Source organism: Oncorhynchus nerka, unplaced genomic scaffold, assembly GCF_034236695.1.
Source record: "Oncorhynchus nerka isolate Pitt River unplaced genomic scaffold, Oner_Uvic_2.0 unplaced_scaffold_696, whole genome shotgun sequence".
In the NCBI taxonomy this organism is placed as follows: domain Eukaryota; kingdom Metazoa; phylum Chordata; class Actinopteri; order Salmoniformes; family Salmonidae; genus Oncorhynchus; species Oncorhynchus nerka.
Genome location: NW_027040474.1, coordinates 30,488 through 49,917, shown reverse-complemented (window position 1 = coordinate 49,917; position 19,430 = coordinate 30,488). Strand labels below are relative to the sequence as shown.

The 19,430-nt window shown below is 45.8% G+C and overlaps 1 long non-coding RNA gene across 1 annotated transcript; it reads right to left on the bottom strand.

The window, feature by feature from the left end:
* Positions 1 to 7,937: 7,937 nt before the first annotated feature.
* Positions 7,938 to 12,756, bottom strand: LOC135571199 (uncharacterized). The gene is made up of 3 exons (XR_010463678.1): positions 12,592 to 12,756; positions 10,661 to 10,755; positions 7,938 to 8,318 (listed from the first exon to the last, which is right to left on the bottom strand). It is a non-coding gene; the product is annotated as an uncharacterized LOC135571199 (long non-coding RNA).
* Between the last annotated feature and the right edge of the window lie 6,674 nt (positions 12,757 to 19,430).

The window sequence follows — 19,430 nt, the reverse complement described above, 5'->3', positions numbered from 1 at the left end:
CTTAAGGGAACATTTTGACACTCGTCATATGGTTAGTGAGAAAGTCCATATTGCAAATGTATGGTCCCTTACTAGACGTCCGACAACATTTCTAAAATTTGCGGACGGCGTCGGGCCGTGCGGCAGGGCCGGATCTTCCAGGAAGTCATCAAATGAACTCTCTCAAACGAACTCTCTCAGACATTCGGTTTCCGTTTGATAAAATATTCAAATTTTGGTCATTTTTCCGCTGTCCCGGTAAATCCCACAAGAGGGCGAATGGAATCATATTGCAAATGTGCAAAACATCACCAATCACGACGTGGCCTTATTTCCTAAATGGAAAATATTTTGAAGACGAAACTTGGTGAGCATAGGTTTGGCATAATGGGCAGTTGGCCCCGAACAAGATGGCGTCGAGGCCTCAACGGTTTTTGAGTTATGGCCATTTTTCTGGGATTAAAGGTCAAAAATGAAAATAGAAAAATAATTTGACCGCTTCACGTCAAAGTAAGTGAACCTACGGTGTCAATAAAAAAAGAACCAGCCATTTATCTATTTAAGAGAAATCGTACAATGTCAAATTGGTGATGTTCCAAGATAGGTGTTTTTTGTTGTTGAAAAGTTACAGATCCAGTTGCAGTGTGTTCATATGAATCTTTTTAAAGTGTGCTTTGGAGGCTCTGCGAGATTTCTGTGATTTTCTGAAGTAACACACACTCATTCAATCCTCTGTAAATAAGTCAGTTCTTAACATAAAGACTTAAAACTGAATATTGTATAAGTGCCTAGCCCAAGGAGGATGTGTGTTCACTTTCAGCTTCCTGTGTAAACTGGAAGTGCCTTAAAATGGTGTCATAGGTGCTGTTTCGAAGGGTTAAAAAGGTCAGATCTTTTTAAAACTTCATATGTATGATTAGGCAACCCCCATGAACTGTAAATCAGTCATTTATCCCAACAGATGTCAAAGAAAAGCTCTCTCTCTCACACACACACACACACAGCAAGGATGCCATAATTGGTGTCACAGGGGCTGTTTCGAAGGGTTAAAAAGGTCATATCTTTTCAAAACTTCATATTTGTGATTAAGCAACCCCCATGAACTGTAAATCAGTCATGTCTCCCATAAAATATCTAAGAAAAAAATCACACACAGCTAGGACAGAGGGACACATTGAGGTGCGTAGAGACAGACAGTGCCTGCAATAGTTACAGTGCCTTGCGAAAGTATTCGGCCCCCTTGAACTTTGCGACCTTTTGCCACATTTCAGGCTTCAAACATAAAGATATAAAACTGTATTTTTTTGTGAAGAATCAACAACAAGTGGGACACAATCATGAAGTGGAACGACATTTATTGGATATTTCAAACTTTTTTAACAAATCAAAAACTGAAAAATTGGGCGTGCAAAATTATTCAGCCCCCTTAAGTTAATACTTTGTAGCGCCACCTTTTGCTGCGATTACAGCTGTAAGTCGCTTGGGGTATGTCTCTATCAGTTTTGCACATCGAGAGACTGAAATTTTTTCCCATTCCTCCTTGCATAACAGCTCGAGCTCAGTGAGGTTGGATGGAGAGCATTTGTGAACAGCAGTTTTCAGTTCTTTCCACAGATTCTCGATTGGATTCAGGTCTGGACTTTGACTTGGCCATTCTAACACCTGGATATGTTTATTTTTGAACCATTCCATTGTAGATTTTGCTTTATGTTTTGGATCATTGTCTTGTTGGAAGACAAATCTCCGTCCCAGTCTCAGGTCTTTTGCCGACTCCATCAGGTTTTCTTCCAGAATGGTCCTGTATTTGGCTCCATCCATCTTCCCATCAATTTTAACCATCTTCCCTGTCCCTGCTGAAGAAAAGCAGGCCCAATCCATGATGCTGCCACCACCATGTTTGACAGTGGGGATGGTGTGTTCAAGGTCTAAATTTTACGCCAAACATAACGTTTTGCATTGTTGCCAAAAAGTTCAATTTTGGTTTCATCTGACCAGAGCACCTTCTTCCACATGTTTGGTGTGTCTCCCAGGTGGCTTGTGGCAAACTTTAAACAACACTTTTTATGGATATCTTTAAGAAATGGCTTTCTTCTTGCCACTCTTCCATAAAGGCCAGATTTGTGCAATATACGACTGATTGTTGTCCTATGGACAGAGTATAAATGCACCTGCACTGTGATAGTCTCAGAGGTCCGTTAAAAGCGCAGAGAGCATCATGAAGAACAAGGAACACACCAGTTCTAGAGCTCAGGTCGATAGTGCGAGGTGAGTTACATGGCTCTAGAAGGTTCTCGGACCGAGAAACAGCCTCGTACATTTGCAATGACTTCAATTCATTTTGACCATTACGAAAATGCCGACATTTAGAAAAGTCCCAGAGTCACAAGACTAGGTGCATTGAAATCGGATCGGCCCATAGAGACGGCCCCCAACGTTTCTGTCCGATAGCTCATTCAAGGACCCCGTAGCAAGGCATGGAAAAAAGTGGATTTTCAGCACCAATGCAAATGCGCTACGCTAAATGCTAATAGCGCTCGTTAACCTCTTATGTCGACCCTCTACTTTTTTGAACATTCTGTTAAAAATCGCGCAACATTTCAGCGCCCTGCTACTCATGCCAGGAATATAGTATATGCATTTGCTTAGTCTGTGTGGATAGAAAACACTCAGACGTTTAAAAAACTGGTTAAATCACTGCTGTGGCTTTACCAGAACGGCATTTACATCGAAAAGCACAGGAAAAACTGATCACTGAAAATGGGAAAATATATCCATGCGCTACTTGAACCCATTGATAAAGGTGAACCACAATTAATTGACTGAGGTTGCAGTACCTACAGCTTCCACACGGTGTCTAGAGTCTTGTCATTTCCCTTCGAGTTTTTTCTTGGTCAAACACATGCAGGACACCGTATCTCCTCCGGTCTAGGACCGGATATTTTCGTTGAGTTTCTAGCCGGACATTTTTCCAGACGGACAGCTAATGATCTTTACATCGCCTCCTGATGAATTTTATCGCTTATTAACGTTTACTAATACCTAAAGTTGCATTACAAACGTATTTCAAGTGTTTTGTGAAAGTTTATCGTCGACTTTTTGAATTTAAAAAATGACGTTACGTTTTGAAACAATGTTTTTTTCGTTTATCACACAGTCTACATATAACGATATCTAGGCTTTATATGGACCGATTTAATCGAAATAAAGACCCAAATAGTGTTTATGGGACATCTAGGAGTGCCAACAAAGAAGATGGTGAAAGGTAATGAATGTTTTCTATTTTATTGTGCGGTTTGTGTAACGCCGAAATGCTAATTATTTTGTTTACGTCCCCTGTGGGTCTTTTGGGGTGTTGCATGCTATCAGATAATAGCTTCTCATGCTTTCGCCGAAAAGCATTTTAAAAATCTGACTTGTTGCCTGGATTCACAACGAGTGTAGCTTTAATTCGATACCCTGCATGTGTATTTTAATGAACTTTTGAGTTTTAACTAATACTATTAGCATTTAGCGTAGCGCATTTGCATTTCCAGAGCTCTAGTTGGGACGCAAGCGTCCCGAGTAGAAGCAACAGGTTAAAACTCAAACGTTCATTATTCCTGTCTCCTGCCTGCATTATTCCCAACCCTATCCTGAGTGACTAAGAACCCATGTCTACCTCTTACAGTATCAAACATAGCAAACTACAATCTTTTATCCAACATATTTGTGTTTAGTCCTTGACAGTGTCATCAACAAAACTGAATGAATGTTCAACCAACTCTTTTTCTCCAGAGTCTGTGTGGCTTGTGGATGGAGCTGGTCTCTGCTCTGGGAGAGTGAAGGTGAAGTCCAATCAGTCCTGGGCCTCAGTGTGTGAAGCTGACTTTGACCGGCAGGATGCAGAGGTAGTCTGTAGGGATATTGGCTGTGGGGCTCCTGCAGCTCTACAGGGGGGGCTCTATGGAGAAGGTGAGGGTCAGACCTGGGATAAAGAGTTCCAGTGTAAAGGCAAAGAGTCCCTTCTCCTGGACTGTGACACCTCAGACAGAAAACACAACACCTGCCTACCTGGTAATGCTGTTGGACTCACCTGCTCAGGTAAGAAACAGTTTGTCACTCAGTCAACATTGTTTCTCACCTGGAGTGAAGAATATGAGAGACAATACACAGTGGGGAGAACAAGTATTTGATACACTGCCGATTTTGCAGGTTTTCCTACTTTCAACGAAGGTCTGTAATTTTTATCATAGGTACACTTCAACTGTAAGAGGCGGAATCTAAAACAAAAATCCAGAAAATCACATTGTATGATTTTTAAGTAATTAATTTGCATTTTATTGCTACTCATGTTGCCCTGTGAGGGAGGGTGGCTGGCACTGTTACATGCTGATGTTATTGTCATATCTATAGGAAACTAGTTGAAGAGGTTTTTCTTGTTCTCTTTTATTGTTACAGATCTTCTGGTCCAGCCTGATATCTTCCTGACTGACTCAATGGGAGGGGTCTCCAGGGGCCACCAGGGGCCTGAGATGTTCAGGGGCTACAACTTCACCATCACCTGCTCCACTCAGCCACAGTACCCAGGAGGCTCCTTCCTCCTCACGTTCACCGGCTCCAACAGAACCCAGACCCAGCCAGCTGTCAATCACTCTGCTGCCTTCCTCTTCCCTGCTGCAGATGACTCCCACCAAGGGAACTACAGCTGTGTTTATGACAATTATGTTTTCTCTCATAACTTCTCCTCTGAGAGTGAGCTCCTCCCCCTCACCATCACAGGTAACTGAACATGAACCAGACTTATAACTTTGTCATTGACAGATTTCCCACAGATCTATGTGATGATGATCAGTCCCCTCATCAAAGGTGTTTCTATTTGCAGCCTCTCCTCTGCCTCTCCTCTGCCAGCCTTCATCATCAGACACGTTGTAGTGCTGCTGATCCTACTGACAACCATCACCACCTCCTACCTGTACTACAAGGTAAAGACATTTACTCAGACGTTACAAGTCATTTAAACTAGAGGGAGAGGGTGAGGGGGAGAGAGAATGGAGAAATGAGAGAGTAAATGTCTGACTGTTGGTGCTGTGTCTCCCTAGCCCACCAGGAGGCAGAAGAGAGTGAACAGCGTGAGCAGCATGGATCTTTATGTCAATGCCATGGAGATGGTCTCTCTGAGCTCCAGAGCTGAAGCTGGACCGGGAGAGGAGAGAGCAGCCCAGGGGACGGAGTAGGAGTAGAATGAATCTGACCCTACATGCTGATCTTAGGTCAGTTTTGTGTTTTAAATCGATGGTCAGCTGTGGACTGGTGTTTAACATGTGGTGACAAACCTGAAGTGGTTCTAATTTTAATAACAAGTTCAGAATTTGTCTAGATCCTTGGAAGAAATTTAAAAGGAGTGACTGCAACCTCCATTATTCATTTAGTTTGGTTTTTACCACCAGAGTAACATGGGGTTCTGGTTAACATGGGGTTCTGGTTAACATGGGGTTCTGGGTAACAATGGGGTTTGGGTATCATGGGGTTTGGGTATCATGGGGTTTGGGTATCATGGGGTTTGGGTAACAAGGGGTTTTGGTAACAAGGGGTTTTGGTAACATGGGGGTTGGTAACAAGGGGTTTGGGTATCATGGGGTTCTGGGTAACATGGGGTTTTGGTAACATGGGGTTTGGGTAACAAGGGGTTTTGGTAACATGGGGGTTGGTAACAAGGGGTTTGGGTATCATGGGGTTCTGGGTAACATGGGGTTTTGGTAACATGGGGTTTGGGTATCATGGGGTTTGGGTAACAAGGGATTTTGGTAACAAGGGGTTTGGGTATCATGGGGTTTGGGTAACATGGGGGTTTGGGTAACAAGGGGTTTTGGTAACATGGGGTTTTGGTAACAAGGGGTTTGGGTAACATGGGTTTTGGGTAACATGGGGTTTGGGTAACATGGGGTTTTGGTAACATGGGGTTTGGGTAACAAGGGGTTTTGGTACCATGGGGGTTGGTAACAAGGGGTTTGGGTATCATGGGGTTCTGGGTAACATGGGGTTTTGGTAACATGGGGTTTGGGTAACATGGGGTTTGGGTATCATGGGGTTCTGGGTAACATGGGGTTCTGGGTAACATGGGGTTTTGGTAACATGGTGTTTGGGTATCATGGGGGTTGGTAACAAGGGGTTTGGGTAACATGGGGTTCTGGGTAACATGGGGTTTTGGTAACATGGGGTTTGGGTATCATGGGGTTCTGGGTAACATGGGGTTTTGGTAACATGGGGTTTGGATAACATGGGGTTTGGGTATCATGGGGTTCTGGGTAACATGGGGTTCTGGGTAACATGGGGTTTTGGTAACATGGTGTTTGGGTATCATGGGGGTTGGTAACAATGGGTTTGGGTAACATGGGGTTCTGGGTAACATGGGGTTTTGGTAACATGGGGTTTGGGTAACATGGGGTTCTGGGTATCATGGGGTTCTGGGTAACATGGGTTTCTGGGTAACATGGGGTTTTGGTAACATGGGGTTTGGGTAACATGGGGTTTTGGTAACATGGGGTTCTGGGTAACATGGGGTTTTGGTAACATGGGGTTTGGGTAACATGGGGTTTGGGTATCATGGGGTTCTGGGTAACATGGGGTTCTGGGTAACATGGGGTTGGGGTAACATTTATCTTATTTAGTGTCTCTTAGATTCTTTATCTTATTTAGTGTCTTAGATTCTTTATCTTATTTAGTGTCTCTTAGATTCTTTATCTTATTTAGTGTCTTAGATTCTTTATCTTATTTAGTGTCTTAGATTCTTTATCTTATTTAGTGTCTCTTAGATTCTTTATCTTATTTAGTGTCTCTTAGATTCTTTATCTTATTTAGTGTCTCTTAGATTCTTTATCTTATTTAGTGTCTCTTAGATTCTTTATCTTGAAGTGTTTCCATTATTAGTCCAGGTATTATTATAATCATTCATTCTTTGTATTTTGAAACATTTTTTAATAAAGGGGTTTGTTGTTGTTTACCTCTCATGATGTTATTGATTATAAATGTTATGATATTGATTATGATGTAGATTAGTGTTATGTTGTTAGTAGTATAGAGATAATGATGTTATTGATTATAAATGTTATGATATTGATTATGATGTAGATTAGTGTTATGTTGTTAGTAGTATAGAGATAATGATGTTATTGATTATAAACGTTATGATATTGATTATGATGTAGATTAGTGTTATGATGTTGCTCTCTAAACTGCCATGTAATCAACTGAATGCTTTCAATAAAATTACAGGCTGTCAGTCTTGTGTGATTTAATTATTAGACAGACTACAACATACAGTATGAATTAACTGAGATCAGTCTGTGTGATTCCCCTCTTGGACAGACTACAACATACAGTATGAATTAACTGAGATCAGTCTGTGTGATCTTGGATTAACTGTCATGCTGAAACCCTCATAGCAAATCCTTAAGTGTGTGGTGTGTGTGTGTGTGTGTGTCCGTGTGTGTTCAGAACTCTGGTGGCAGTCTGTGTACTCCAGTACATGTGTAGTGTAGGATGTGTGTCCACTCCAGTACATGTGTAGTGTAGGATGTGTGTCTGTGTACCCCAGTAAATGTGTAGTGTAGGATGTGTGTCTGTGTACTCCAGTACATGTGTAGTGTAGGATGTGTGTCCACTCCAGTACATGTGTAGTGTAGGATGTGTGTCCACTCCAGTACATGTGTAGTGTAGGATGTGTGTCCACTCCAGTACATGTGTAGTGTAGGATGTGTGTCCACTCCAGTACATGTGTAGTGTAGGATGTGTGTCTGTGTACTCCAGTACATGTGTATTGTAGGATGTGTGTCCACTCCAGTACATGTGTAGTGTAGGATGTGTGTCCACTCCAGTACATGTGTAGTGTAGGATGTGTGTCCACTCCAGTACATGTGTAGTGTAGGATGTGTGTTGATGCCTAAAGTGACTCTGTGTTTAACACACTTCAACCAGACGACTGTAGAAGCTTCTGTTTTATTGAAGAACAACCGTTGTCTCCATTGAACACAACATCATGGTGTTTTATGATTGACTGATAGAGGGGATCTTTCAGAGTGACACTGATGTCTGTTGGTTGGATGGTAGTTTGTTCAATGTCAGCTTGGTTGTCTATTGGTTATTTCTTGGTTGGTCAAACGTTGGTTGACTGAATGTTGGGTCTAGTTGGTTGGTCATTGGCTTGATGGCTGAATATCAGGTTTGTTGAACATAGATCCTTGTTGATAGCCCGTTAGTTCTCATTAGGTTGTATTTTGGTTGGTTTTTGGTTTGTTAGACTGGTTCCTAGGAGGAGGAAGAGGAGGCTGAGCTGTGACAGTTTGACATCATTCTCCTGTTACCTACGGAGAGAGAGAGAGACAGAGAGACAGAGAGAGAAAGAGAGACAGAGAGACAGAGAGAGACAGAGACAGAGAGACAGAGAGAGAGACAGAGACAGAGAGACAGAGAGAGATCGAGACAGAGAGAGAAAGAGAGACAGAGAGACAGAGAGAGAGACAGAGAGAGAGAGAGAGAGAGAGAGAGAGAGAGAGAGAGAGAGACAAAGAGAGAGACAGAGAGACAGAGAGAGACAGAGACAGAGAGACAGATGTATGAGAGATTTGCTGTACAAACCATCCTCAGACACACTGTTCCCTATTTGGTGTACTACTTTGACCAAGTCTCCGGCCAAAGTAGTGAACAATGTAGGGAATAATGGCCAAAGTAGTGCACAATGTAGGGAATACTGGCCAAAGTAATGCACAATGTAGGGAACACTGGCCAAAGTAGTGCACAATGTAGGGAATACTGGCCAAAGTAGTGTACAATGTAGTGAATACTGGCCAAAGTAGTGAACAATGTAGGGAATACTGGCCAAAGTAGTGAACAATGTAGGGAATACTGGCCAAAGTAGTGAACAATGTAGGGAATACTGGCCAAAGTAGTGAACAATGTAGGGAATACTGGCCAAAGTAGTGTACAATGTAGGGAATACTGGCCAAAGTAGTGAACAATGTAGGGAATACTGGCCAAAGTAGTGAACAATGTAGGGAATACTGGCCAAAGTAGTGAACAATGTAGGGAATACTGGCCAAAGTCGTGAACAATGTAGGGAATACTGGCCAAAGTAGTGAACAATGTAGGGAATACTGGCCAAAGTGGTGAACAATGTAGGGAACAGGCATCAATTTGGGACGCACACCCAGCTAAAGTACATGTATCAGTTAGTGTAGTAGGGTTTCTCACAGTATCTACCTCTGGTACCAAACATCTACATGTATCAGTTAGTGTAGTAGGGTTTCTCACAGTATCTACCTCTGGTACCAAACATCTACATGTATCAGTTAGTGTAGTAGGGTTTCTCACAGTATCTACCTCTGGTACCAAACATCTACATGTATCAGTTAGTGCAGTATGGTTTCTCACAGTATCTACCTCTGGTACCAAACATCTACATGTATCAGTTAGTGTTGTAGGGTTTCTCACAGTATCTACCTCTGGTACCAAACATCTACATGTATCAGTTAGTGTAGTAGGGTTTCTCACAGTATCTACCTCTGGTACCAAACATCTACATGTATCAGTTAGTGTAGTAGGGTTTCTCACAGTATCTACCTCTGGTACCAAACATCTACATGTAACAGTTAGTGTAGTAGGGTTTCTCATCATGATGAGACACAAAGCACAGAAAACATCTTAGTTCATGAGATACGTAGATACGCACATACATGTAGACAGACAGACCTTCCTTCTGCACTCCACTTCCCTCCCTCCCCACTTCCCTCCCTCCCTCCACACCTCCCTCCCTCCACACCTCCCTCACTCCCTCCCCCTCCCCACCTCCCTCCCTCCCCTCTCCACCTCCCTCCCTCCCCACCTCCCTCCCCACCTCCCTCACTCCCTCCCTCCCCACCTCCCTCACTCCCTCCCTCCCCTCCCTCCCCACCTCCCTCCCACCTCCCTCACTCCCTCCCTCCCTCCCCACCTCCCTCACTCCCTCCCTCCCTCCCCTCCCTCCCCACCTCCCTCACTCCCTCCCTCCCCCTGTCTTCATACCTCAGCATGTCTTCGTACCTCACACTGTTGACACTGTCTTTCCCTCCCCTCCCCACCCCCTCACTCTCTCCCCTCACTCCCTCCCTCCCTCCCTCACTCCCTCCCTCCCCCCTGTCTTCGTACCTCAGCATGTTGTCCTGGGGTCAGCTGTCTCTGACACTGTCTTTCCCTCCACTTCTCCATCTCTCCCCCTCACTCCCCCTTCCCTTCCCTCTCTCCCCTCTCTTCTCTCCCTGACTCACTCTCACTCCCCCTTCCCTTCTCTCTCTCCCCTCTCCTCTCCCTGACTCACTCTCACTCCCCCTTCCCTTCCCTCTCTCCCCCTCTCTCCTCTCCCTGACTCACTCTCACTCCCCCTTCCCTTCCCTCTCTCCCCTCTCTCCTCTCCCTGACTCACTCTCACTCCCCCTTCCCTTCCCTCTCTCCCCTCGCCTTCTCTCCCTGACTCACTCTCTCTCCCCCTTCCCTACCCTCCCTTCTCTCCCTGACTCACTCTCTCTCCGCTCTCCCTCCTAAGTGTTCCCCCTCCGCTATACTCCCCTCCCTCTCAGCTTCCGTTCCTCCCTCCCCCTTCTCTCCCTCCTCCTCTTCCCTCCATCCCCCTTCTCTCCCTCCTCCTCTTCCCTCCATCCCTCTCTCTCCATACCTCAGCATGTTGTCCCGGGGTCAACTGTCTCTGACACAGTTGACACTTCAGACACAGAGGGTGGTAGTCCCTCCCCAATGACCTCTTCTTCTCACCTGGAGCAATGGGGAGAGAGGATACCAAGGGGTTAGAGGTCAAATGTCTGTCATGGACCAATCTGGTTAGAGGATACCAGGGGTTAGAGGTCCAATATCTGTCATGGACCAATGGGAAGAGAGGATACCAAGGGTTAGAGGTCAAATGTCTGTCATGGACCAATGGGGAGAGAGAATAGCAAGGGTTAGAGGTCAAATGTCTGTCATGGACCAATCTGGTTAGAGGATACCAAGGGTTAGAGGTCAAATGTCTGTCATGGACCTTTGGGGTTGGAGGATACCAGGGATTAAATAAAAAATGTATTCAAATCAAATTGTATTTGTCACATGCGCCAAATACAACATGTGTAGTAGACCTTACAGTGAAATGCTGATTACAACAGGTGTAGTAGACCTTACAGTGAAATGCTGAATACAACAGGTGTAGTAGACCTTACAGTGAAATGCTGAATACAACAGGTGTAGTAGACCTTACAGTGAAATGCTGAATACAACAGGTGTAGTAGACCTTACAGTGAAATGCTGAATACAACAGGTGTAGTAGACCTTACAGTGAAATGCTGAATACAACAGGTGTAGTAGACCTTACAGTGAAATGCTGAATACAACAGGTGTAGTAGACCTTACAGTGAAATGCTGAATACAACAGGTGTAGTAGACCTTACAGTGAAATGCTGAATACAACAGGTGTAGTAGACCTTACAGTGAAATGCTGAATACAACAGGTGTAGTAGACCTTAGAGTGAAATGCTGAATACAACAGGTGTGGTAGACCTCTGAAGGAAAGGAAGCAAGGTTAGACTATTGGAACCCAGCCTCTGAAGGAAAGGAAGCAAGGTTAGACTATTGGAACCCAGCCTCTGAAGGAAAGGAAGCAAGGTTAGACTATAGGAATCCAGACTCTGTAGGAATGGAAGCCAGGTTAGACTATTGGAACCCAGCCTCTGAAGGAAAGGAAGCAAGGTTAGACTATAGGAATCCAGACTCTGTAGGAAAGGAAGCCAGGTTAGACTATTGGAACCCAGCCTCTGAAGGAAAGGAAGCAAGGTTAGACTATTGGAACCCAGCCTCTGAAGGAAAGGAAGCCAGGTTAGACTATAGGAACCCAGCCTCTGAAGGAAAGGAAGCCAGGTTAGACTATAGGAACACAGCCTCTGAAGGAAAGGAAGCCAGGTTAGACTATAGGAACCCAGCCTCTGAAGGAAAGGAAGCCAGGTTAGACTATTGGAACCCAGCCTCTGAAGGAAAGGAAGCCAGGTTAGACTGTTGGAACCCAGCCTCTGAAGGAAAGGAAGCAAAGTTAGACTATTGGAACCCAGCCTCTGAAGGAAAGGAAGCCAGGTTAGACTATAGGAACCCAGCCTCTGAAGGAAAGGAAGCCAGGTTAGACTATAGGAACCCAGCCTCTGAAGGAAAGGAAGCAAGGTTAGACTATTGGAACCTGTTAGAGAACAGTCTGCTTCCTCAGAGAAGACACTTCCTGTTGTCTGTGAGTCATGACAGACTGTTCAGAGCATGGAAACACATATATACACACACACACACACACACACACACACACACACACACACACACACACACACACACACACACACACACACACACACACACACACACACACACACACACACACAGACAGACAGACAGACAGACAGACAGACAGACAGACAGACAGACAGACAGACAGACAGACAGACAGACAGACACACACACAGAGATACACACACACACACACACACACACACATACACACAGACACACACACACACACACACACACACACACACACACACACACACACACACACACACACACACACACACACACTTCACTCACCAAAGTAGACAGGTTTCCCACAGATGGGACAGTAGCCCACCATGATAGATGATATTCCTGACACTGTTATTTAGCAGACAGGAAGTGTGTGTAGAGAGAGAGAATGTGTGTGTGAGAGAGTGTGTAGAGAAAAGGTGTGTGTGTGTCAGAGAGATGTACAGGAAATAGGTTGAACTCTGTGAATGTGGCGTGTTGTGATGACAGAACCAGGATGTGGTGAGAACCTTGTCACAGCAAGACAAAGAAACATCACTTCAAAAGAAAATACTAGATCAACACATTGATGTCATTGGTAAACATAAATTATAGATTAAAGAAAGAAAGAAAGAAAGATAAGAAAGAGAAAGAGAGAGAGAGAGAGAGAGAGAGAGAGAGAGAGAGAGAGACAGAGAGAGGGAGAGAAAGATAAGAAAGAGAGAGAGAGTAGAAAGCGAGAGAGAGAGAGAGAGAAAGAAAGAGAAAGATAAGAAATAGAGAAGGAGTAGAAAGAGAGAGAGAGAGTGTTACTGTAATTTAATTATACCAATGTTTTCATTAATTGAATTCCCTTCATCTATTTTCTGAGAATTTGTAAGATTCTTGTTTGCATAAAATAGACGGAGACCAGTCTTATCAATAATAGGTAACAGAATTTATTCTCGGAGCACGCTGCCACGTTACCACGAGCAACAGTTTATATACAATAACATGACGTCATTTCATTGCTTAACAGAATCCCCTCCTCTCGACCGGGACAAAGGGAACCTTAAAAGTTCATTCTGACCCCCCCAGCACATACACAGGACACACAACACAACTGAATTAACTTTTGACCCCTCAACATTATCGATCACCACTTAGCTGACAGTTCTAATTAACAGAAAACCTAGGAATTCACTCACTGTCTTATCTAAAACCCCCCAGAGCTCAGTTTGGTCGGTTCAACCATAGGTTAACTACCTTATCTGTTTACTTAATCCACAACACATTCGTTTCTGCCTAGTTGGAATGGTGTTTATTAACTTTAATTACTCCTTGTCCGTGTCACACAATCCCTTCTTATGAACTCATATTGTTAATCACTTATAAAACAGAGTATAAGTTTACATAGTTACAGTTCTATTTGAAATGGGGATATTGTTTATTCATTTATTCATAATATTTCTAACAGTTTGTTATGCAGGTGAGTGAGGACCCAAAAGCGGTTTAACAGAAAAGAGTCTTTTAATGTCCAAACACAGGAAGACATAAATCCTCTTCAGATGTATCGGTTGACAAAATAGACAACCCGCAGAGAGGGCGACAAATAAATCATAAAGTCCTCTGATCTTAACAGGAGAGTCCCCTTCTAGCAGCAGAGGAGAATAGCAGGGTTAGCGGCAACAGACTGCTGGTCTCTCCGGGTAGGCGCGGGTTGTAGAGGACAGAGGTACCTGATCACACGTAGCATCTGATGAAGAGGCAGATTACGACAGGACGGGACAAGGGTGAAGCAAACGAGAATCTGACAAAGACAGAAGCAGAAACAGAGAGAGAAATAGAGACCTAATCAGAGGGAAAAAGGGAACAGGTGGGAGAGAGTAAACGAGGTAGTTAGAGGAGATGAGGAACAGCTGGGGAAGGAAAGGAGAGAAGGTAACCTAATACGACCAGCAGGGGGAAACGAAGTGAAGAGAAAGAACAGGAACAAGACATAACATGACAATACATGACAGTACCCCCACTCACCGAGCGCCTCCTGGCGCACTCGAGGAGGAAACCTGGCGGCAACGGAGGAAATCATCGATCAGCGAACGGTCCAGCACGTCCCGAGATGGAACCCAACTCCTTTCCTCAGGACCGTACCCTCCCAATCCATTAGGTACTGATGACCACGGCCCCGAGGACGCATGTCCAAAATCTTACGGACCCTGTAGATAGGTGCGCCGACAAGGATGGGGGGAGACGAACGGGGCGCGAAGAAAGGGCTTAACACAGGAGACATGGAAGACCGGGTGGACGCGACGAAGATGTCGCGGAAGAAGAAGTCGCACTGCGACAGGATTAATGACCTGAGAAATACGGAACGGACCAATGAACCGCGGGGTCAACTTGCGAGAAGCTGTCTTAAGGGGAAGGTTTGAGTGAGAGCCATACTCTCTGACCGCGACAATATCTAGGACTCTTAGTCCTACGCTTATTAGCGGCTCTCACAGTCTGCGCCCTATAACGGCAAAGTGCAGACCTGACCCTCTTCCAGGTGCGCTCACAACGTTGGACAAAAGCCTGAGCGGAGGGGACGCTGGACTCGGCGAGCTGGGACGAGAACAGAGGAGGCTGGTACCCGAGGCTACTCTGAAAAGGAGATAGCCCGGTCGCAGACGAAGGAAGCGAGTTGTGAGCGTATTCTGCCCAGGGGAACTGTTCTGCCCAAGACGCAGGGTTACGAAAGAAAGACTGCGTAAGATGCGACCAATAGTCTGATTGGCCCGTTCTGCTTGACCGTTAGACTGGGGGTGAAAACCGGAAGAGAGACTGACGGAAGCCCCAATCAAACGGCAAAACTCCCTCCAAAATTGAGACGTGAATTGCGGACCCCTGTCCGAAACGGCGTCTGACGGAAGGCCATGAATTCTGAAAACATTCTCAATGATGATTTGTGCCGTCTCTTTAGCAGAAGGAAGCTTAGCGAGGGGAATAAAATGAGCCGCCTTAGAGAACCTATCGACAACCGTTAGAATAACAGTCTTCCCCGCTGACGAAGGCAGTCCGGTAATAAAGTCTAAGGCGATGTGAGACCACGGTCGAGAGGGAATGGAAAGCGGTCTGAGACGGCCGGCAGGAGGGGAGTTACCGGAGGTTCCTAGGACAAGCGCGCGGCGACGGAGTGTGAGTGAGTGCTTGCTTTACCTGCCTCTCAATTCCCCAGACAGTCAACCCGACAACACGCCCCTCAGGGAGAATCCCCTCGGGGTCGGTGGAGGCTACTGAAGAACTGAAGAGACGGGATAAAGCATCAGGCTTGGTGTTCTTAGAGCCCGGACGATAAGAAATAACGAACTCGAAACGAGGGAAAAACAGCGCCCAACGAGCCTGACGCGCATTAAGTCGTTTGGCAGAACGGATGTACTCAAGGTTCCTATGGTCAGTCCAAACGACAAAAGGAACGGTCGCCCCCTCCAACCACTGTCGCCATTCGCCTAGGGCTAAGCGGATGGCGAGCAGTTCACGGTTTCCCACATCATAGTTACGTTCCGACGGCGACAGACGGTGAGAAAAATACGCGCAAGGGTGGACCTTGTCGTCAGAATGGGAGCGCTGGGAAAGAATGGCTCCCACGCCCACCTCTGACGCGTCAACCTCGACAATGAACTGTCTAGAGACGTCAGGTGTAACAAGGATAGGTGCGGATGTAAAACGCTTCTGAGGAGATCAAAAGCTCCCTGGGCAGAAACGGACCACTTAAAGCACGTCTTGACAGAAGTAAGGGCTGTGAGAGGAGCTGCCACCTGACCGAAATTACGGATGAAACGACGATAGAAATTCGCGAAGCCGAGAAAGCGCTGCAGCTCGACACGTGACTTAGGGACGGGCCAATCGCTGACAGCTTGACCTTAGCGGGATCCATCTTAATGCCTTCAGCGGAAATAACAGAACCGAGAAATGTGACGGAGGAGGCATGAAAAGAGCACTTCTCAGCCTTCACATAAAGACAATTCTCTAAAAGGCGCTGGAGGACACGTCGAACGTGCTGAACATGAATCTGGAGTGACGGTGAAAAAATCAGGATATCGTCAAGGTAAACGAAAACAAAGATGTTCAGCATGTCTCTCAGTACATCATTCACTAATGCCTGAAAGACAGCTGGAGCGTTAGCGAGGGCCGAACGGCAGAACCCGGTATTCAAAGTGCCCTAACGGAGTGTTAAACGCCAAGCTTTCCACTCGTCCCCCTCCCTGATGCGCACGAGATGGTAAGCGTTACGAAGGTCCAACTTAGTGAAAACCTGGCTCCCTGCAGGATCTCGAAGGCTGAAGACATAAGGGGAAGCGGATAACGATTCTTAACCGTTATGTCATTCAGCCCTCGATAATCCACGCAGGGGCGCAGGGTCCCGTCCTTTTTCTTAACAAAAAAAACCCCCGCTCCGGCGGGAGAGGAGGGAGGGACTACGGTACCGGCGTCGAGAGCTACAGACAAATAATCTTCGAGAGCATTACGTTCGGGAGCCGACAGAGAGTATAGTCTACCCCGGGGGGGAGTGGTTCCCGGAAGGAGATCAATACTACAATCATACGACCGGTGCGGAGGAAGGGAGGTGGCCCTGGACCGACTGAACACCGTGCGCAGATCGTGATATTCCTCCGGCACCCCTGTCAAATCACCAGGCTCCTCCTGTGAAGAAGAGACAGAGGAAACAGGAGGGATAGCAGACATTAAACACTTCACATGACAAGAGACGTTCCAGGAGAGGATAGAATTACTAGACCAAGTAATAGAAGGATTATGACACACTAGCCAGGGATGGCCCAAAACAACAGGTGTAAAAGGTGAACAAAAAATTAAAAAAGAAATGGTTTCGCTATGATTACCAGAGACAGTGAGGGTTAAAGGTAAGTTTCCACGCTGAATCCTGGGGAGAGGACTACCATCCAAGGCGAACAAGGCCGTGGGCTCCCTAACTGTCTGAGAGGAATGTCATGTTCCCGAGCCCAGGCTTCGTCCATAAAACAGCCCTCCGCCCCCAGAGTCTATCAAAGCACTGCAGGAAGCTGCCGAACCGGTCCAGCGTAGATGGACCGACAAGGTAGTACAGGATCTTGAAGGAGAGACCTGAGTAGTAGCGCTCACCAGTAGCCTCCGCTTACTGATGAGCTCTGGCTTTACTGGACATGAAATGACAAAATGACCAGCGGAACCGCAATAGAGACAGAGGCGGTTGGTGATTCTCCGTTCCCTCTCCTTAGTCGAGATGCGAATACCCCCCAGCTGCATAGGCTCAGCACCTGAGCCAGTGGAGGAAGATGGTAGTGATGCGGAGAGGGGGGCAACGGATAACGCGAGCTCCCTTCCACGAGCTCGGTGACGAAGATCAACCCGTCGTTCTATGCGAATAGCGAGTTCAATCAAGGAATCCACGCTGGAAGGAACCTCCCGGGAGAGAATCTCATCCTTTACCTCCGCGCGGAGACCCTCCAGAAAACGAGCGAGCAAACCCGGCTCGTTCCAGTCACTGGAGGCAGCAAGAGTGCGAAACTCTATAGAGTAATCAGTTATGGATCGATTACCTTGACATAGGGAAGACAGGGCCCTGGAAGCTTCTTCCCCAAAAACAGAACGATGGCTGACTAAATACTTTTTTGCCACACTGTACACTAAATACATGTAATATAGCCTATATAGTCTGACCCTAACATAACATTCTAACCACTAGGCTACCCTGCTGCCCCAGTAATACACTAAATACATGTAATATAGCCTATACAGTCTGATCCTTAGATAACATTCTAACCACTACCCTGCCGTCCCAATATTGTGAGAGGTGATATTCTCCTGGACCAGACAGCATCTCAGGTGATATTCTCCTGGACCAGACAGCATCACAGTAGATATTCTCCTGGACCAGACAGCATCTCAGGTTATATTCTCCTGGACCAGACAGCATCTCAGGTTATATTCTCCTGGACCAGACAGCATCTCAGGTTATATTCTCCTGGACCAGACAGCATCACAGGTGATATTCTCCTGGACCAGACAGCATCACAGGTGGTATTCTCCTGGACCAGACAGCATCACAGGTGATATTCTCCTGGACCAGACAGCATCACAGGTGATATTCTCCTGGACCAGACAGCATCTCAGGTGATATTCTCCTGGACCAGACAGCATCACAGGTGGTATTCTCCTGGACCAGACAGCATCACAGGTGAGCAGCATGGATCTTTATGTCAATGCCATGGAGATGGTCTCTCTGAGCTCCAGAGCTGAAGCTGGACCGGGAGAGGAGAGAGCAGCCCAGGGGACGGAGTAGGAGTAGAATGAAGCTGACCCTACATGCTGATCTTAGGTCAGTTTTGTGTTTTAAATCTATGGTCAGCAGTGGACTGGTGTTTAAAATGTGGTGACAAACCTGAAGTGGTTCTAATTTTAATAACAAGTTCAGAATTAGTATATCTTTCTGGAACCTTGGAAGAAATCTAAAAGGAGTGACTGCAACCACCATTATTCATTTAGTTTGGTTTTTACCACCAGAGTAACATGGGGTTTTGGGTAACATGGGGTTTTGGTAACTTGGCGTTTGGGGTAACATGGGGTTTGGTAACATGGGGTTTTGGTAACATGGGGTTTTGGTAACATGGGGTTTTGGGTAACATGGGGTTTTGGTAACATGGGGTTTTGGTAACATGGGGTTTGGGTAACATGGGGTTTTGGTAACATGGGGTTTTGGGTAACATGGGGTTATGGTAACATGGGGTTTTGGTAACATGGGGTTTTGGGTAACATGGGGTTTTGGGTAACATGGGGTTTTGGTAACATGGGGTTTTGGTAACATGGGGTTTGGGGTAACATGGGGTTTGGTAACATGGGGTTTGGGTAACATGGGGTTTGGGTAACATGGGGTTTTGGGTAACATGGGGTTTTGGGTAACATGGGGTTTGGGGTAACATGGGGTTTGGGTAACATGGGGTTTGGGGTAACATGGGGTTTGGGTAACATGGGGTTTTGGTAACATGGGGTTTGGGTAACATGGGGTTTTGGTAACATGGGGTTAAGGTAACATGGGGTTTTGGGTAACATGGGGTTTTGGTAACATTGGGTTTTGGGTAACATGGGGTTTTGGTAACATGGGGTTGGGGTAACATGGGGTTTTGGGTAACATG